Source organism: Labeo rohita, chromosome 18 (assembly GCF_022985175.1).
Source record: "Labeo rohita strain BAU-BD-2019 chromosome 18, IGBB_LRoh.1.0, whole genome shotgun sequence".
Taxonomy (NCBI): domain Eukaryota; kingdom Metazoa; phylum Chordata; class Actinopteri; order Cypriniformes; family Cyprinidae; genus Labeo; species Labeo rohita.
This window is the reverse complement of record NC_066886.1, coordinates 3,590,981-3,613,795: the sequence shown is the minus strand read 5'-3', so window position 1 is coordinate 3,613,795 and position 22,815 is coordinate 3,590,981. Positions and strand designations below refer to the sequence as shown.

Genomic DNA, 22,815 nt, shown 5'->3' with positions numbered 1-22,815 from the left:
TAACTAAATGTTATTGATTTTTAAAACTCTATCTTTATTGTTATAGCCCTTGGTGTGAAAAGACCTTTACAGTATCTTAACGATACTGAAATCACACTGAGTGACACAAGTGCTGCGAAAATTCCACACCATTTCAACATCCTGCACCTGAAATGAACTCGAGCGGATGCTAGAAGTCCATCGCATGCAACTTATTGTGAGTCACCTTTCCAACAACATGGAAAATAACTTGAAAGAGGTCGACGTACTTCCACGTCTCTGTTCCTCTTTCCTTTCAGCTCTGTCTATGGCGCTCTTTTTTTCCCTGAAGTACTCCCTGGAGGTGCTGATATTTTATGAGGCGTGAGGGCTGATTGAAAAAGACATTCAGACCCATGGCAGACTTGAGAGAATGGAATAGCTTCTCATCTTCCATTCCTTCCCTGTCTGCTCTTCGCTGCTGCTTATTTCAGTCATTGTGGCTGAATTGGACACCTGCTGTTGGCGGCTGCTGAATCTCCCAGAGCTGCTGTGCATTAGATGCTAAAACATATGTACATGTCTATACGTCACTGGAGTGGAGTGAAATAGGCTATTCAGTGAGGGAGGGACTTCATTAGTGACCATTGGGAATTCAGAATAGAGCCAGGTGGTAACGGCATCCTGAAAGGAGACGTTATTGCATGTACTGAATAGCAAAGATGTTTGGAATAACACGCACTGATGAATCATTCAGGAACATTAAGAAATTAAGTAGAATTTCGATTTTATGTTGATTTTAAACCCTGAATTTCAACTGAAGCTGCAAACAGGATTCAGAAATATAAACAGAAAGTGAGAAAGTGAGTTAAAAAGTTAAAAAGCAATTATCTTTTTTATTTTTATTCCGTGGCGGGAAAAATATAAATTGTGAGATTTAAACCAGGAGTTCTAAGGAATAAAGTTAGAATTGTGAGTTCAAAAGTTGCAATTATGTTTTTATTTATTTTTATTCCATTGAGGGAAGAATATTAATTGCAAGATTTAAACCCAGAGTTCTAAGGAATAAAGTCAGAATTTTGAGTTAAAAAGTTGCAATTATCTTTTTTTTATTCCATGGTAGAAAAAATACAAATTACAAGGTTTAAACCCAGAGTTCTAGGGAATAAAGATAGAATTGTGAGCTAAAAAGTTGCGATGATCTACTTTTAATTTTATTCAGTGGGGGGAAAAATATGAATTGCAAGGTTTAAACCCGGATTTCTAAGGAAGAAAGTTACAATTACAGTATGAGTTAAAAAGTTGCAATTATCTTTTCTACTTTTATTCCATGGCGGGAAAAAAAAATAATTGCCACATTTAAACCCAGAGTTCTAAGGAATAAAATTATAATTGTGAGTTAAAAAGTTGCAATTTGTCACCTTGAATTATAAGGTCCTATCTGACATTTTTGTCAAAACTAAGTTATTCACATATTCTTATTTGGTGACAACTTATTTACATTATGTGATGTTTTTTTTTTTTGTAAGCCGTGTACATTTTGAGCCTTTTTTTTAGAAAACAGAAATGGTTCTATCTACAGACGTCAATGAAACGCAAAAACTTTGAAGCTCAATATCTCAAAAGAGCTCAGAATACAGATAGAACCTTATCATTCTAAGGCGACAAATTATCTTTTTGTTATTTTTATTTCATGGTGGGAAAAATATAAATGGCAAAATTTAAACCCAGAGTTCTAAGGAATGAAGTTAGAATTGAGAGTTAAAAAGTTGCAATTATCTTTTTTATTTTTATTATGTGGCAAGAAAATTATAAATTGCAAGATTTAAACTTAAAGTTCTATAGAATAAAGTTAGAACTGTGGGTTACAAAGTTGCAGTAACCTTAGAACCCAGAGTTCTAAGAAATAAAATTAGAATGTGAGTTAAAATGGTGCCATTATCTTATAAAATTATTATAAAATTATTATTATTATTATTATTTAATTTTGTGGCAGAAAAAAATGATTTGCAAGATGTAAATTCAGAATCCTGAAAAAAAATTGTGAGATATAAAAAAAAAAAAATAAGTCGCTATTAACTTTTTATTTATTTATTTTTATTCTGTGGCAGAAACAGGCTTCCATGCTGTAAATGTTGTGTTTAATGTAATAATTAATGTTTTTTTTTTTTTTTTTTTTTTTTTTTTCATTTATCATATGATTATGAATTACCCCTTATTATACTGGCATGTTTAACACTCAACATGCAATGCATGAAAAATTTATAGAAATATAAGCAGATTCATGTAATATTTGTAATTAAATTCAAATACATTTTAAAAAAAAAATGAAATAAATCTTTAATAAATATAATAAAAATATTATATTATATTAAATGTATTAATACATTTAATAAATTGCAAAATGCTCTTTTTACTTAATTTATTATATAATGAATTATATATAATATATAATATTTTTTTATGCCTATATTTATTTCTATAAATGTTAATATTACAAAACATCAGTACGACAATGTCTCAATGGCTAATGGTTAATCGTTTTGACAGAATTAAACTTAGAGAAATATGTCCAATTAGTTGAGGATAAAATTAGTCTCCAACATCAGGGAATTCGGAGGCATAATTATTCCAAATTAATGATGTGATAATTTATGTATTGTGTCAGGCTAATGAAATTCTTCTGTAATTCCAATTTAAAATCCAACTCTACAACGCTATTCTAAATTTCATTCCTCTGGAGTGTGAGCATTGAAGGTCCGATCACTTCCACCCGTCTTCACTTCCAGATGCATCAGAATGCTTTCGGGTTGCCAGGCGACAGTGGCAACCTTTTTTTTATTTTTTTTTTTCCCCCAGTGATAAAAATTACTCTTTGTAGCACAATAAGAGGGGAAAGATATGACAGGGATGAGAACCATGAGAAGTTGAGCCGAAATCAAATTAGGGTTACGTTTCAATCTGCCATAAATGATGGGATGCATTAACAAGGTTTAAATGTGCAAATATGAAATAAATTAATAAATAAATAGCAATCCAAAATTGTCATTATGCAAATGTGAGGGTCTTCAAAGGTGGTCACCATTAGAAACAGGCTTCGAGGCTCGGCCTTTCTCGTATCTATAAACGATTCCTAGTTTTTAAGGTTTAATAGCTAAAATAAAACCTAAATCACTTGCAATGGTGTCATTCATCAAAAATGTTCAATAAATAGTTATATGAGTTGTTAATAATAATGGAAATAAACAACAGAGTGCATTAGTGTCCTTCCAATTTTCAGGGACTCTTGCTCCCGAAGTATTAAAAAACTATTTTAAAGCATTAAAAGCCATTAACCAGCTACAACTTGTATCATACAATTATAAACTTAAAATTGACTGTGTACTAAACAGCTTTGATGAGGGAAAGAACTACAATCCCATGAGCCATTGCAAACAGTATGACCAAATTAAAAATGATGGAGAAATAGAAAACTATCTTATTAAAGCTGTTGTTTGTACACTATACATTTTAAGTTTACTGCAAAATATATGGGCGGAGCTCTGTTCACTGCAACTCTCTGATTGGTGGAATTTTCTGTACAGCATCATGGGTAATGTAGTTTTTCACAAGGATTCCACTGTTAATCATGATTAATTAAACCATAAGTTCAAATAATGCAAACTAATCAAAAGCATATACCATCGAATAAGAACCTCAGAGCTTACAGTAGGTCTGTCTTTTAAGTTACCATCAAAAATCATTTTCCCTAAGGAGAATATGAATGGCATTTTTACTTCTGTGCCTAATATTGAAAATCAGTAAATGTAAGATGTGTTTCTTTTTTAAAAAAACCTATATCGCTTCTAAAAGTACAGTCTGATTCAGATACAAAGCACGGTACACAAACTTTACAGAAAGTAAAAAGTTGACGTTAACAAGACAGTGAAGATGAAAACGTTCGGCGGGCCTGGTAACGTGCAAGAACAAAAAAGTCAATCTTGTCGACCCTTTAAATATTTTATGTTGGAAATCAGAAGCGATTTCTAAAGTCAGGAGGAGGAGAAGGCATTCCCAAAACTAGAAACAATTGAGCGCTGTGCTCTTTGACATACAAATGAGAGACTTCAAAGGCTTCCTTCGAGAAAACTGTCAGCTACACAAGCCATCTACTATTCCCTGATGTGTTCGCCACTCTCCCAGAGAACTGCGGCTCTGAGCTCAGCAGAAACGCACGCTCGGTTCTGGGTGCTCAGAGAAACAGGGTCGCGGCTTTCGGAGGCTTTTAACCTCGCTTCTGAGAATCCAGTAAAGCCTCAGTTCTTCTATGATATTATCAAGTGTCTGAAGGGCAGAGAAATACAGTAAGTCTACAAAAGCAATGTAGTCCGATCATTTTCAATGCCATTTCCATAATGTAACCTGCACATGACCTGCAGTAAGCATGCTAACATGATACAATGTGACAAAAAGTTCATTCAAAACTTAGGGGAAGGAACACTGATAGTATTATGCGTAACATGGTAAAAGATAAAAATAAAAAATGGAGTAATTAGAGTACACTTTACAAAAATGCTGTTTTGGTTTTTCCACATCAAAATTTTGTCTATTCTTTGTAACTGTTTATAAAATTTACTAGCAATTTTTTTTTTTTTTTTTCAGTGGAGAAACTGAGGTATGTTTTTATAAAAAATACGTTTTTTTTTTTTTTTTTTTTTTTTTTTTTTGCAATGTGACATTATTTTTATGTTTTATTACTTCACTTATGTTCTCTCCAAAATCCTTATTACTGTAATGCATTGGATGTTTTACTTTATTTTCATTACTTTTAGTGGCAATTTGCATACTTTCATATTATAAAAATGTTAATGTGTTTAAATGATGTAAATAAAAAGTGTAAATATATTGTGCAAATGAAATTATGTAAATAAAAAGTTTTTTATCTGCCCAAAATGCCATAAATTAAAAATAGTACAATTATTTATTTATTTATTTGCATCCAATTTAATGTTTTTTTTTTTTTTTTTTTTTTTTACAGAATGTAAATAAATTATGTAAATAAAATGATGTAAATACTGGTATGATGTGCAAATTTTTATTTATTTATTAGAGCTTGTGTATAAATAAAAAAATATAAATACAATAAAAAATAAATATATTTTTTAAATTATGTAAATAAAATAGTTTTTTTTCTGCCCAAATTCCAGAAATAAAAGGTAGTACAACTAGTTCTTATGCACTGAAATTGAAAATTTCCATTTCTATACAAAATTCTTATTACTGTGATGCATTGGATGTTTTACTTTATTCTCATTACTTTTAGTGGCAATTTGCATACTTTCACATAATAAAAAAATGAAAATGTTTTTAGACAATGTAAATAAAAAAAGTGTAAAAACAATTATGTAAAAAAAAAAAAAAAAAAAAAAGTTTTTTTTTCCTGTCCAAAATGCGTAAATGAAAGATAGTACAACAATTACATTTATTTATTTATTTATTATTTATTTATGCATTGAAATTGAAAATTTCCATTTCCATACAAAATTCTTATTACTGTAATGCACTGGATGTAGTGGCAATTTGCAAACTTTCATATAATAAAACAATTTACATGTTCTTTTAAATGATGTAAATACAGAATATAAATAAATTATGTAAATAAAATGATGTAAATACTGGTATGATGTGCAAATACTTATTTATTTGAGCTTGTGTAAAAAAATGTGTAAATAAATTATATAAATAAAATTATGTAAATAAAACAGTTTTTTTTTCTGCCCAAATTCCAGAAATAAAAGGTAGTACAACTGTTTATTTATTTATTTATTGCTTATGCATTGAAATTGAAAATTTCCATTTCTATACAAAATTCTTATTACTATGTATGTTTTACTTTCTTCTCATTACTTTTAGTGGCAATGTGCACACTTTCATATAATAAAAAATGAAAATGTTTTTAGACAATGTAAATAAAAAAACGTAAAAACAATTATGTAAATAATATTTATTTATTTATTTATTTGATCTTGTGTAGAAATTATATTATTATTATATAACTGTTATTTTACTTTCAAGCACATTTCATTCCAGTATTACTATTATTTCTGTGCATTGAATGTTCTCATTATTCTCAGGTGTGATGATTTGCATACTTTCATATAATAAAAACGACTGTACAAATATTCTTAATGCCATAAATTAACATTAAAAAATGCAACACATTTAAACAACAATAAATGTAAAACAAATACTAGAATGGTGTATAAATTCATGTTTTCTTTTACTCATTCATTTCACATTGTTTGTTTGTTCATTTATTATTACTGGGTTGAAATAAAAAAAACAAATATTCACATTCTACTTGAACTGTCATTTAAATAACTTTCATAACAACATAATTTCCTATTTTGTCTTCTGATTTCACAGTGAAACATACAGAGAAAATACAACAAGGACTGGACGTGTTGTTAACAGGTTACGTGAGATTCACCCAAACACATCTCTCATTCAGATGCGACAGCGAAACAGACTCGGCGCTCTCGCCGGTCATGCAAACAAGCGGCATTTTTCACTCTGGTCTGAACCGAAACAAACCCCCTTCACAATCCACCTTCATTAGAGCTCCACTTCACACGGCTGCAAGCCTCGGCTTTAAATAGGGAATTAGCCGCTGGATCGCTCGCTCTTTCTCACTCACGGCTCAGGACTCATTACCCACAGTCTCAGGCAGTGGGTGGCCTAAGTGTTAAAATGATTTATTTTCGTAATAAATACTCAGTCTCTCTCCGTCTCTCTCCGTCCTCCTGCGTGTTTATGCATTCCCCTGATGTAGCCCAGGCAGACTAGAACACTTTTACTAAGGTGACTTTGATTCCAGGGGGTTGTTAATGTTTTAACAGTCTTATGTGGCTCTACTCGCTTTCTTTTCCTATTACAGGCCTTTATATCGCTCTTAATGTGCTTTTTCTGTGCGTCTGTTTTCACGCAACGCAGATGAGATGTGCCGTTCGGGTCACGGCACCATTTTTATGGGCGATGGTTAATTCTCTCTCTTAAAGTGTTATGAAACCTCTCATTTTAACAAAGGTCAGTTCTTACCACTGTTTTAGAAAATGCACAAAAAAGTAGTTAAGGCACACTGCGGCGAGGGGAGAGAATAAAACGACTGTGCTGTAGTGGCCTTTATTTTGCTTTAATGGATTGAACAGTTTCCCTCACAAATGCATGCGGCAAAATGCTGAAATATATTATACACCGTTTTGCATGCCCACAAAACAAATACACACAGTCCATTTTATTTCTGTAATTTAATGCACAAATAAACGCAGAGCTGTTTGCATTTGTACCCTGCATGTGTAAAAAGAGGGAAATATATGTGCGAACGTTTTCCACAACAACGTTGTTGAAATCTCACTGGTGATTTCAACATGAAAAATCTATAAATGAACGGATTTACTCTTGATATTTTCAGTTAGACATCAAAATATTAAACTCCACCATATGCAACACATTTATATATCTATACTTATCTATACGCATGTCAAAAATGAGTGTTTCACAAACAGGTCATATCATAAGAGATTTCAGTTTCTCTCACAAATGCATGGAACAAAATTATTTGTATGCTCACAAAACAAATACACAGTCAATTTTATTTCTTTAACTTAATGCACAAATAAACACCAAGCTGTTTGCATTTGTACTCTGCATTGAAAATATGTGAAAAAAAGGGGAAAACATTTGTGTAAATGCATTTTTGCATTCTCAATGACTTTTAAAGCTGCTCTCACTGGGGATTTCAACGTGAAATCCATAAATTAATAGCTGTACTATTAATGTTTTCAATTAGACATGCAAAAATTAAACTCCATCACATGCAACACATTTATATCTATATATCTGTCTGCATCTCAAAGAATGAGTGTTTCACAAACTAACAGGTCATATCACAAGAGATTTCAGTTTCTCTCATGCATGCTCACTGAAATTTACAAATGCATGCAAAAAAAGGCTTTTGTATTCTCACAAAACAAATACAGTTTTATGTCTTTAACTTAATGCACACATGAACACCAAGCTGTTTGCATTTGTACTCTGCACTGAAGATATATGTGAAAAAAGAGGAAAAACTTTTGTGTGAATGCATGTTTGCATTCTTAATGATTTTTGAGGCTGTTCTCACTGGGGATTTCAAACTGACATCTAAAAATTAACATCTTTACTAAGATTTTTAATTAGACGTGCTAATATTAAACTTCACAGTGTGCAACGGATTTAAATATGTATCGATATACCTGTCTGAATCTCAAAAAATGAGTGTTTCACAAACTAACAGGTCATATCACAAGAGATTACACTTTCTCTCACAAATGCTCACTGAAATTCACACATGCATGCAACAAAATGCTTTTGCGTGCTTACAAAACAAATACTCACAGTTCGTTTTATTGGAAATCATTATTGATTTCAACCCAAAAAGCCCTAAAATTTATAAATTAACAGCTTTAACTAAATTAAAATTAAAATTTTCGATTAGACATGCAAAAATTAAACTCTACCACATGCAACACATTTATGTATCTATACATCTGTCTGCATCTCAAAAAATGAGTTTCACAAAAGAATAGGTCATATCACAAGAGATTTCAGTTTCTCACAAATGCTCACTGAAATTCACAAATGCATGCAACAAAATGCTTTGTAAGCTCCCAAAACAAAAAAACACAGTCAGTTTTATTTCTTTAACTTAAAGTGTATAGTATTTAAGTGAAAGTGTATGTGAAAAAAGAAAAATTTGTGTGAATGCATGTTTGAATTTTGAATGTATTTTTTAATGGTGGTTTCAACCTGAAATCTGTAAATTAACAGCTGTACTATTGAGATTTTAAATTTAGACATGCTAATATTGAAATTCACCATGTGCAATGCATTTATATATCAATATACCTGTCTGTATCTCAAAAAAATGCTTATCTCATCTATCTCATCTCAAAAAATGAGTGTTTCACAAACTAATAAGTCCTATCGCAACATAGATTAAACAGTTTTTCTCACAAATGCTTGCTGAAATTTACAAATGCATACAAAAAATGCTTTTGCATGCTCATAAAACAAATACACAGTCAATTTTATTGGACATCAGTGGTGATTTCAACCTGGAAAAAGCTCTGAACACCATTTAAAATTCCACACATTCATTTATACAAAAATGAATACAAATAAGGAATCATTCAAAAGCAAATCTCTAGGTCTTTTCCAAACAGTTTTTTTTCTTTCCTCCTTCAGCTGTTTATTTGTCTCTCAGGGTTGCCGCTTTGCAGCAAGTGTTAAATAGCTTTTGGTGAGACCCATAATTTGTAACATCAAAGCTATGGATGTGATATTTTGCCAGCACTTTGAAAACTACACAGCCTTCATAGTGTATTAGTTAAATGTACTTTACGGCGTCCGATTAAATCCCACTGGATAAAATTCCGTTATAAAGAAACAAACTGCATTTATTCAAGCAAAACCCAATGTCAGCTCAGCGGCACCGACCCGTCCTAACTGTTTACGTCTCTCTTTGCACGTTCACATCTATTTCCCTGTCTTACGTAGGGAAAACACCAGTCGTGCTGACCTCTCTACCTCTGGCCAAGGAGCCGTGAGATTAAACCAGCTCTGCACAGCGGCCCTCGCTCTCTCTCGCCGCCATCGACGGTTTCGCTCGCTCAACGTATTGGCCCCTGAGTTGGAAGAATTATAAATTCAGGTTATCCCTTAGAATTAAGTAGATAAGGGTCTGTGTCCAGAGCTTATCCTTAATTTATGCAGATACTCTCGGAATCCCACGTTAAGAGCTGGATTTGGCTCCAAAGTAGTCCAATTAGATGGTCTATTCGGCCTCATCATACTTATAATTCAAATTGTTTGCCTGAGTGAGGTTTATGCAATACAGGTAATGATGAGCGGGAGAATCTATCAGCATTCGCCAATTGAGAGTGTTTAATATTTATGACGAGTCAAGATGTCTTTTCCAGCTGAATACAAATGCTTTTCCGAGTGTGCAAATCAGCTGAAAATTCTCAATTTCTGCCCTAAAGTGTTTTTGCCATTCATGTCTTCTGATTTTTTCTCTCTCCTCCAGCAAGACCATTATGTAAACTAGATTGAAAAACAACATCACCACCACAAAAAATAAGATACGAATCCACACTTCACCGGGCTAAATCTTGTAGTTTTAGATAAATCTTGCATGAGCTGTGTAAGAAATACCTGATTGACATGCCTGGCCTTTGTTTTTTCACGAGTGCTTTACGGTTTGTTTTGTGTTCGCTCTTTTATAAATGAACTTGCTCACCTTGTCTCGCAAAAATCAGAGCGTGTTTATGTGCCGTCCGTCCGTCCTTCTGTTGGGCTTTGTTCAGGCTTGTAAAGGAAGGACAACCCGACGGCGAGAGTGATTTGATTGCCTGTCGGTTTGAAATAAAAACATATACACTGAGAAACATGGAAGCGACATTCAATCAGACAGCTGTAAATTGGCCCTCAGATCAAAGCGCATGCACTGCATCAACAATTCCTCCAGACTGCTATAACATAACAAAGAGACAAAACTGATAATAACATAGACAAAATGCCCATGGTTTCCTCAGTACAGGTGAATTTTAACTTTCTTAGTCAAACGGCTGAGGATAGTTTAATTATAGCGCCCCCTTTTGAGGGAATTTAACAACATTTGGTGCATCTCTTTTAAATGTCTTTTTGCTCATGCATACTAAGTTTCATGATGATTGGACACTGAGTTCAGAAGAAACAGAGCGATTACTCATTACAGGACGCACCCAAAAATGCATTGGTTGATACAAGGTGAACTGTGGCCTGTATCTACTAGGATTGTTCAGTGTTTTAGTGTGAACTGGAAATTCAGATCCTGGAATGAGACACCTGAAAACTACTCTTCTGAGTCTTGTTGTTGTTCAATGTCCTGACCAAAACACACAGTAGAAGAGAGTCATGCTTCACATATTGTATTGAACTAATGACAGGAGCTTCTGTAACCTCGTTCTCTCAGCTGTGAAATTACAGCTCCGCTTTACCAGACCTATATAATGAACACAATAACAGCGAGGGAGGGACAAGATGAGTTAATAAAGAAGTTTAGAGAAACAGAAAGACATTTGTTCACAGCCTTCCAGCCCTGTTTGGGACTACAAATTCAATGGGTTACCTGGTTAAAGAATAAGAATAATTTCCCGATAATTTACTACCCCCATGTCATCTAAAATGTTAATGTCTTTCTTTTTTTACTTGGAAAGAAATTAAGCTGATAATGGCCAATGGGTTGAAGGTCCAAATTACAGTTTCAGCGCAGCTACAAAGGGCTCTACATGATCCCAGTCGAGGAATAAGGGTCTTATCTAGTGAAACGAATGGTCATTTTCTAAAATTTATATACTTCTTAACCACAAACCAGGTAGAGTCCTTTGAAGCTGCACTGAAACTGTAATTTGGACCTTCAAACCATTGGCTCCCATTGAAGTGTAATATATGGAAAAAAATCCTTGAATGTTTTCCTCAAAAACCTTTTTTTTTTTTTTTTTTTTTTTTTTTTACTGAAGAAAGACAGACATCTTGGACGACATGGGTTGAGTAAATTACCATGAAATGTTTATTCTGGAAGTCAATTAATCCTTTACTTAAACTTGTAGCATCAAAAAAAAAATATATAAATTTTGTTTAATTATAAAATACCCTTTTCTCAATATATGTCTTTAATTGTAATTGTATTTTTGTATAATTTATTTATTTTTATTTTTTAATATGATGGCTAAAATTAAGAATTAAATCATTATAAATCATTGTGATATTTACTGTAGAAAAAAAAAATCAATCAAATAAATAAATATTTTTTTCAGTCAAAATATAGTTTAATTAAAATGTAACATTTAATTACCACCACAACCAACAATATCACTTCTGAACAGAATATTTTGACAGCTTGATTAGAAGTGAAGCCAAGTATGGGGAAAAAAATGAAAATATTACATTTACTTTGTCTTATTTTAGAATAGCTTTGGACAAAGGAGTCATCATTGCAGAAATGCTCAAAATGTAATTTCCAGCACAGAACAAATAGTGATTTAGATTTGTAATATTATGTTTATGTATGTTTTGGACAAACTAGTGACTTTTAAAGTGTAATTTATTTATTTATTTATTTTTTAAAGGGGTCATCGGATGCAAAGCTCACTTTTACATGTTTTTTTAAATATTAATGTGTGTTGGCAGTGTATGTACACATCTACCCTATAATGATAAAAATCCATGCAGTGTTTTTTAATTAATCCGTTAAAATAATATCCCTTTTTTAAACACGAACGGAGGCCGCTGCCACGATAGTTGATTGACATGAGCGTCTTACCTCAGACCCGCCCTAAATCAGCTGTAACAGTCCGACCTCCATTGTTTCGATGCTGGAGCAGGGATGTAACTAGACAAAAATATCTCAGATTGAGCACTATGAACATAGTGGTTGTCATTTACTCCCGACATCTGAGCCGTTGAAGATGCAGTGGATTACGTTTGTTTGTGAAGGGAATGCGCCTCCGGATCTACATAAATGCGTCTATGTTTGCACAAATCATGTGATCCAGCTTCACTTACAGCAGAAGTGAGTATAAGGGGTTTTTTTTATGAATCTCTGCAATCACCTTTCCTAATAACGTGCTAATTAGCAAGTTTTGCAGCGAAATGCGCTAAAAACGGCTAAAGTAAGCATGCTCGTCACTCCACAGAGAGAAGAGAGGGGCGGGGCGAGCAGTGCTCATTTGCATTTAAAGGAACAATCCATCAGAATGGAATGATTTTTGCAGAGCTCATTTTGACAAGGTAAAAAGGGTGTTGTTTTACACAACCATTGAGAATTTTTATCCAAAGTACATTATAGACTTAAGAATCAAATCAACTTGTGGAAAATGGGCATCCGATGACCCCTTAATTTAATTTCCCTCAAAGTTAAAAGTGCATGTTTGTCTCTAACAGTATAAAATTCATTGTCTAACTCAGTAAGAGCCTCCATGATGGATTCAACAGACATGTGACAGTCCGTCATAATCAATATACCTCATTCGCTCTCGTGCCCTCATTTGACTCTGATCTCATCCGCTCTCACAAAGATACCAACTTGCATTTTGCATTTCAATATCTTCCACCCCCTAACCCCTGTGCACAGTTCCAGATGTGTGGCAAAATATGTATGAGATGAGGTCGTGCGCAGCAGGGAACATGCTGGAACATGCATCCGGATCCTCATTTATGGACCATGTCCTAGATATGCAGCTGAGAATCAAAATAAAATCAACACTCGCACTGTGTGACTGTGATTTTAATGCAATTCTGTGCATGACGCGTCTATAAAAGAAAGTCTGATAGATATATTTGCTTCCTTCTGGGGATATAATACAACATATTCTATAGCTCAAATACACATTGAGCACAGAAAAGAGACACAATGGACGAGGAAAGCCTTCAGACTTTAGCTTGAGCATCTATCCTCAGCACGGATTCAGCGCCCACGTGTTTGACACTACAGGGTCATGAACGGCACCAAAATAAACCTACGTGGCTGAGAAATAGCAGTAAAGGACTAGTCATGGAAAAAGTCTGTCAGAGCTAATCAACCTCAACTGCAATAAAAGTTTTCACAATGACCTCGACCTGGACCTTAAAGAGGAACATGCGAGACTGACTCACGTGCCACTTTCACAACTACATGACGAGAAACTTCTTTGTGGAGTCCCTACAACAACCTCTGACCCAAGGATTTCAATGAACTGGCTTGTTTTCTAACAAACCCCTTTTGTTAATTACAATAAAGTCTTTATTTGCCACCTGACAGCAGCTAATAAACTTCATTATGCAGCTTTAATGATGCACAAATTGAGAACATGGCATCTTTTCATTCAAAGTCTGTATGATTTTATTGCTTCAGGTGAAGAGAGAATATACTGTAGAATATACATAGTGCTCATTTTTGTAATGGAGATGGTTAAGTTTAAAAAATGTAAAGGCCCATATGCCCATACAGCACTATATGCTGAGTCTTCTAAAGCCTTACGGTAGCTTTCTGCAAGGAAAATGTCAAAATAATGTCAGCTTATTCACTTGACAAGTTTGCCTTTCACCACAGCTCTTAAATTGTATTCAATCCAAATGCAACACCAAAAGATGTGTCATACCAGGTTTGACGTTGACAGTGTTATTTTAGTATTATTTATATACACTGTCAAAAATTTCTGCCTATTTTCATTTAAAAACTTAGTTGCTGCCTTAAATGTAACGTTTTTAAGCAATTAATTTTTAAGTACTTTTTAAGAATGTGATTTTGTTATGTGCTGTCATTTGTATTATTTTTGGAAATATATCTGTTTAGCTTTAATTTAATTTTATTTAATTTTTAGTTATTTTTAGTTATTTTAGTCATTCAACTTAAACTTATTTTAAATTCTCTTTTTTTTTTTTTTTTTTGGAAATATATCCATTTACATGTTTGTCATTTTTTAATTTTATTTAAATAATTTAAAAAAATCTATTTAGCTTTAAATAATTTTATTTAAATTTGAGTTATTTTAGTGATTCAACTTAAACTTATTTTAGTTATATGTAAATATACAAATGTTTTTTTTTTTTTTTTTTTTTTTTCGTAATTATTATTTTTTTTTTTATATACTTTTTGGAAATATTTCTATTTAGTTTTAATGTATTTTTAGTTATTTTAGTGATTCAACTTAAACTTATTTTAAATTTAAATTTCTTTTGGAAATATATATTTTTACATGTTTGTCATTTTTATTATTTTTAAATTGTTTTCTTTTAATCTATTTAGCTTTAAATAATTGTATTTAAATGTGAGTTATTTTAGTGATTTAACTTAAACTTATTTTAGTTATTTCAAATACATAAATGTAGATTTTTTGTAATTTTTATTTTTATTTTTTAAATACTTTTTGGAAATATTTCTATTTAGTTTTAATATATTTTTAGTTATTTTAGTGATTCAACTTAAACTTATTTTAAATTTACATTTTTTTGTATCTTTTTTTGGAAATATATATATATTTACATGTTTGTCATTTTTATTATTTTTAAATTATTTTTTGTTAATCTATTCAGCTTTAATTTATTTTTAAATGATTCAACTTAAACTTATTTAGGTTATTTCAAATTTACAAATTTAGATTTATTTTTGTTATTTTTTTATTATTTTTTAATTTACATTTTTTTGGAAATATATCCATTTACATTTTTTTTAAAGCTATTTGGCTTTAATTTACTTTTATTTACATTCGAGTTATTTTAGTGATTCATCTTAAACTTATTTCAGTTATTTCTAATTTACTTTTTTATTTGTATTTAGTGCATAAATGATTAATTAATTATTTTTAGTTATTTTAGCGATTCAACAAACTTATTTCAAATTTTTGATTTTTTTTTTTTTTTTTTTTTTTTTTTTTTGTAATATATCTATTTACATTTTTTGTCATTTTTATTGTTTATTTTTTTTGTATATTTTATTTATCTATTTGGCTTTAATTTTTTTAATTCACATTTGATTTATTTTAGCAATTCAACGTATCCAAAAGTTATATATTTTATATTTTACATTTTTTGTAATTTTTATTATTTTTTAAAATTATTTGTTGAAATATATCTATTTAGCTTTAATTTATTTTTATAAAAATTTTTAGTCATTTTAGTAATTCAACTTAATTGTATTTTATTGTTAAAAAAGTCCATGTGAGATTAAGGCTTCAATACTTTTTTTGAGCAAAGAAAATAAAAATATTGACTTTACTTAACGAGTTTTGTCTTCTGCCAGTCTTCGCCGTGCGTTCACGAGAGTACCACGCATGCGTGTGGTCAGAAAGCCCTCGAATTTCATCATTTTGTGCTCCAAAGCTGAACGAAGGTCTTACAGACTTTTCATTTTTGGGTGAAGTATCTCTTTAAGTCACATGAACGGTCTCTCAGTAGTGACCTGCTCCACACGGGTCAGTAATTGGTAGTTCATAGATAACTTTTGGTTGCTTTGAGGTGTCAGTCTTTCAGTTACCAGGCCTGATCTTTAACCGCTAGGCTACAACACCACTGATAAATAAATCCCATTCCTGCACACTTTCATTAAGAGCACTTTGTCTTCATTCTTGGACACCTATACGAGTTTGTACTTCAGCCAATGGCAGAGAGCTGTTTGCTTGTGAGTGATGACCTAGGTGATGTACAGGGACAGAAGGTCATTCATCCAATGGAGGATGGACTTGCCAGCGGTGTGAAGCACTCTCTTTACTTTTTTTGGTTGCTTTATTACTTGTTGCTTATTTTTTGAGTGACAGGAAGCTACTCTTTCAGTTTCCCCCAGGTCACGGGCAAACCTAAACAATAAAACTCTCAAAACAGTGTGTGTCTGTGTGTGTGTATGATAGACAGATATATATCAAAGTTAATGAAAAAAGTACACAACTGCAGAGCTTCCTCTGCTTACCTGAGCTGAATCACACGGCTCAAATGCTGGTACCCACCAGACATTATTGGTTTATGAGCGCGAGCTGTCCATCAAGGCTTTGGCAGATACAGTACTAAAGAAATGAAGGAAATAACCAGTTCGGTCATGCCTAATTTCACACTGTTTTCAAGCCCCGGCTGGCCTGAAGCTCAACGCCTGGTTGCTCAAAATAAACAAAATTCCCAAAACTTAAAATAAAAAACAGGAGAAAGTAAGCCTGACGCTGCAATGGTAAAATATTTCTGAATGTTATTTCAAACAAGAAATATAAGGATTGATCTACACGTCATTTCAAACACTGATTTAAAATAATGATTGGTATATAATCATATATATTGAACAATAATTAAAATAACATAAATGTATTAATTTTTTATTATTAAAAATATTAAAAATGTGTTGTTTAAAAACTTTAAAGTAAGATGGCTTGCAAATGATTTGATATGAATAGATACAAATCCATTTTAATAATTTATTAAAAAATATAATATAATAAGAGAAAGAGAGAGAGAGAGAGAGATCATTAAAAAACATTATTGTTTAATAAAAATAATAAAAGTGAAAACAACAAACTTCAGCAAGAGGCAATCAACATGAATTCCAAATTATTTGAAACAAACAGACATAAACCAATTTAGATAATTTATTTAAATAATACATTATTTTAAAATTATATATATAATTCAAAAAACATTATTACATTTTATTAAAATAATAAAAGTGAAAATAATACACTTTAAAGCAAGATGGATAATATCATAAAATAATGAAATATAATAAAATAATTAAAAATATAATATAAAATAATTTATATTAAAATTATATATAATATAGAAATTATAATATATATATATATATATATATATATATATATATATATTTTTTTTTTTTTTTTTTTTATTACAATAAGAAACTTTAGCAAGATGCAAACATGGCTACCAAATTTTTTGATGCAAATAGACCTAAATCTATTTAGATAATTTATTTTAAAAATTATTTTATAATTCAAAACACATTAGTACATTTTATTAAAATAATAAAAGTGAAAATAATACACTTTAAAGCAAGATGGCTTGCAAATGATTTAAAACAAACAGTCATAAGTCTATTTATTAAAATAAAAAATAATATTAATATAATATTAAATATAAATATAATATCATAATATAATTAAATGTAATAAAATAATTACAAATATAATATAAAATAATATATATATATATATATATATATATATATATAGTTAAAAAACATACATTACATTTTATTTTTATATTATATTACATTTTTTACTTTCAATATACATATAAATAAATAAATAAATAAATAAAACATCATTGCATTTTATTAAAATAACAAAAGTTAAATTACATTTAAAATAATAAACTTTAAAGCAAATTGGCTTCCAAATGGATTTAATATAAATAGTCCTAAATCAATTTAAATAATTTATTTAAAAATAATAATAATCACTCTTGATCACAAAACTCTTGATTAACATTGCATAATACCAGAGAACAAATTAGATAACAACACATTAGATTGCGTTTTGTAATAACAGTCAGAAAGTCAGTCAGACAGCATTTAAAACATTTATAAACTGAGAATTTTTCCTCTGTGGAACACTAAAGGATAAATTTTAATAAAGTACTGGTTGTTCTTGTCTATGCATTTACAATTAATGGTAAACCAAAGCGTTCAAGCCTCAAAAAAGATGAAAACACATTATTAAAGTGGTCCATGCAACTCCATATGAGCCAAGAGTATATATAAAACATATACATATACAGCAATAGGGTAATTCAGTTTGTTCACTGTCATACCAGAAATGCATTTTTTATTATTTTCTATAAAATAAGGCCACTGGTTCATGCTAAGCATCTCACTATATCCACTCACTCACAGCACCGGACACACTTTAAGACAAGTACTGATACCGTGTTAGCTTGGACTGGCTAATGAGTAGCAGAATTCATCACTTTGATGTCTATAGTGACATGCTTCAAACTAACTCACACGCATTACACATTAATGGCCAGCGTCTCAGAGGGGAGGCGGGTTAAGGGGCTGCTGTCATGATTTCAGAAATAGAACCGCAGACAGATCTCAAATCTGAGAACTTTTCCAAGAATACATGACAGCTTTAGCTTTTACATCATATATTGTCATTTGTTTGTCTTTCAGCAGAGGTGAACATGTTCACAAAGTCTCATCTCAGAAGTTGCTAGCCTTAATCTCCAGACTTAAATCACATTATATTGACATAAATGCATAGCGGTGCGTTTACATCAGTATCGGTAGATGACTTTGGTGCTGATAAAACTTTACACAAAACAATATGCATGAAAAACTGTTTTGTTAAATAGTACATCTTAAATACAGAAGTATTTGAATGTTTAGAGTCTCTTATGCCCATCAAGATTACATTTTTTTTATTAAGATGGTCAAATATTATTACAGTTTAACAGAACACTTTTCTATTTGAATACATTTTAAAAAGTAATTTACTCTTGTGATGCAAAGCTGAATTTTCAGCATCATTACTCCAGTCTTCAGTGTCACATGATCCTTTAGAAATTCTCATGATTTCATGCTGATTTGCTACTCAAGAAACATTCAAAGCATCCAGTTTTTTTTTTTTTTTAATTAAAAGAGCATTGTTACATTTTATTAAAATAATAAAAATGTACTAAAATAATAAACTTTAAAGCAAGATGGCTTCCAAATTATTTGATACAAATAGTTCTAAATCTATTTAAATAATTAATTTAATAGTAATAATCATCATCATCATCATAATTTATTTAATAATAATAAAAAACATAAAAAATAGTACATCTTAAATGCACTAAATGGTATCTTATGCTCACCAAGTCTGCATTTATTTGACTAAAAATACAGAAAAATTGCTAAATATTACTACAATTTAACAGGACTGTTTTCTATTTGAATATATATTAGAAAGTAATTTATTCCTGTGATGCAAAGCTGAATTTTCAGCATCATTACTCCAGTCTTCAGTGTCACATGATCCTTCAGAAATCATTCTAATATACTGCTTTGCTGCTCAAGAAACATTCAAAGCATTCATTTTTTAATTAAATAAGCATTGTTGCATTTTATTAAAATTAAAAAATAATGAATTTTAAAGCAAGATGGCTTCGAGATGATTTGATACAAATAGTCCTAAAAATATTTAAATAAATAAATTAAAAATACGAATCATAATTTATTTAATTTAAAAAAAACAACAAGTCTTGATTAACATTGCATAAAAATAGTACATTTTAAATGCACAAATATTTGAATTTTTAGGGTATCTTATGCTCACCAAGTCTGCATTTATTTGATTAAAAAGACAGAAAAATTGCTAAATATTATTATAATTTAACAGGCCTGTTTTCTGTTTAAATATATATTAGAAAGTAATTTATTCCTGTGATCAAAGCTGAATTTTCAGCATCATTACTCCAGTCTTCAGTGTCACATGATTTTTCCAAAATCTTTCCAATATGCTAATTTGCTGCTCGAGAATCATTTAAAGCATCCTTTTTGTCAGGATGCTTTGAATGCATTGAACAGATCCAAAGCGACTGACAGCACATTTACTTTGGTATTTGTAGGTGACTTTGGCGTTGCTTCAATGTTATGTTCATCAGCTGAGCTACAGAAGCACATTAGGTATTATTTGAACTAAATGGCGTCTTATCTTAAAAGTCGATTGTGCCAATTAATTCATGGGTAGAGAGTACATTGCTGCGAAATTCAATCACCTGTTTGATTTTGAGGGCTGCTTTGGTTCCCATGGAGGTATTGATTGTCTGCCAAAGTTCTTAGAGAAGGCTTGAAAACTTAAAAAACTGAGAGCTGAAAATTAAAAGCAACAGGACATTTTGACCCAGCTTGAGCAAGATTAAATTGAATGACCACCTGATTAAGAAAAGGAAAGTTAAATAAGAACAATGAACATCCGCACACCAAATTAGACGGACATTTTGACCTCTCTCAGGGCTTTAGACTAAAGCTTCATTGTCCATTTGTAGTCAGAGTTTGGTTCAAAAGGTCTTTTTTGACACCCGGGATGTGAATCATGTTGTTCACAATCTGTGAAAGCAATTCAGTTAAACTTGTGGAAGTGAACTCTACTGATGATGTATAATTAGACTATTTTAGTCCTATTCCAGGCCTATTTTTCTGATCTTAGTCAAGTTAGTTCAGTGTAAACTTCAGCAAAACATTTTACACAAATTTGCATGAAATATGCATGTAATAATGATATTTAAAACAAAAAATATAAGTTTTGCAATATATTTCATATCAAAAACTGATTTATAATAAAGATTTATATATAATCATATACAAAAATAATTTTCAGATGTATTATATTCTTTATTTTATTATTTACAAATTATTCAAATGTATTGTTTAAATAGAATATTTTGTATATATTAAATAAAATTAAAATAACATTACTATATTTTATTAAACTTTCAAGCAAGATGTCTTGCAAATGATTTGATATGAATAAACCTAATTAAAAACCCACTTGATTAACATTGCATAATGCCAGAGAACAAATTAGACAAATTAGACAACAATAACTAGATCATTTTATGTAATGACAGTCAGACAGTGGCTTCTAGCATTTGAACAATTTATAAATAGTGCAAGAGAAATGTTAATAATGTACTGGTTGTGCTTGTATATGCATTTACAATTAATGGTGAAACTTTCAAGATTCAAAAAAATGAAAACATGTTTAAAAAAGTGGTCCATGCAACTCTTGGTTCATATGAGCCAAGGGTATATATATATGTAAAAAAAAAAATAAATAAATAAAAAAATTCATATATACACAGCATTTCTGATCTTCATCTGAAGTTAATTCAGTGTAAACTCATTTAATAGTTTTGCATCAACAAAGAAAAACTTGATGCATGACAAAATGTGCATGAAATCATAAAAGATTTATAGCTTTCCTAAAATACTAAATATTAAATGCACAATATTTGCAAGTTCAGGCTTGGTAGGATTTGCTTTTGAAAGACGTTTCTTTTGCTCACAAAGGCTGTATTTATTTGCCGTAAAAACAGAAAAATTATTAAATATTATTAGAATTTAAAAGAACTTTTAAAATATTTTGAAATGTAATTTATTTCTGTGAATCAAAGCTGAATTTTCAGCACCATTACTCCAGTCTTCAGTGTCACATGATCCTTCAGAAAGCATTCTAATATGCTGATTTGCTGCTCAAGAAACATTTCTTGAAAACAGTTTTGCTGCCTAATATTTTCATGGAAACTGTAATACGTTTTTTTTTTTTTCCAGGATGCTTTGATGAATAAAAATCAAAGTAAATTTTATATGAATGCATGCAATTAAATGCCTGATGTCCCCTACTCTGGTTCATTCTAAGTGAAAGTTCCTGTGTGTGAAAAGCAATAAAAACCTTTGATCATGAAAAAATTATATGCCTATTATGGCATAATGCATGTCTCATTGCTGCTCGTCTCCTCTAAATTACGAAAAACTTGCACCATCCCTTACAGTGATTTCACAAAAGGAGGAGAAAATCATGAATACAAATAAAAAACAAGTTTTAATAGGTAAACATTAATGCTAAACAGCAACATACGCTCACCGTGATTGAAAAACCAAATAATTTTAATTAAACCAAGCTTCTTGACCTCAACCCAATGCTCTGTATCCAGGTTTGAGTTGCATGCATGAGGATCTTGTTTCATTGCTTTTGTGTCTCTGTGATTCAAGGACGGTCCAGCTCGCTTTGCGTCCAGGACTTGGAGAGACACTCGAGCAGAATTAGCCTGGCTGTGGGTTCTTGGAAACCCACCAGAGAACAACTGGCACCGAACGCTGGGCAGATACGCCTCTGCTCTCCTCAAGGTGATGAACATGCCTGGTGGGACCACCTTGAAACACCACACACACATAAGCGTTTGAGTAGAGGCCAAACAGATGACCGCGGTAGGAGCTGGAGAGTGCCAACGGGATGCCAGTGAGATGTATTACCCATCACCCAACAGGGATAAATGATGAGCATCATCGCCATGCAAATACCTGCCACAGTGAATCACACCCCAGCGGAGGGGATCCGCGCGTCCTCCGAGCCTAATCTCTCGAATGCCAAATCAAACAGCTCACGGTACTAATTTACCTCTCTCCAGCTGTTATGAATGAAGCGGGACACATGCGGAGGTGATTGAGACGTCTCTGCAGGGTCGAGGGTTATAAAACCGCGCTTGCAGATGTGGGGACACGTACGACGATGCACGCGTGGTGGGTTTGTGCGTGCTGGGAAGCACTGAGCATTATGA

The 22,815-nt window shown here is 31.4% G+C and overlaps 1 long non-coding RNA gene across 1 annotated transcript in view; it reads right to left on the bottom strand.

Moving 5' to 3' along the window:
* The window catches only part of LOC127180645 (uncharacterized), a 120,289-nt gene that overhangs the window by 31,229 nt on the left and 66,245 nt on the right, over positions 1 to 22,815 (bottom strand). Inside the window, exon 2 of the long non-coding RNA XR_007829678.1 lies at positions 10,277 to 10,388. This is a non-coding gene — a long non-coding RNA (uncharacterized LOC127180645). The remainder of the gene's footprint in view (positions 1 to 10,276; positions 10,389 to 22,815) is intronic.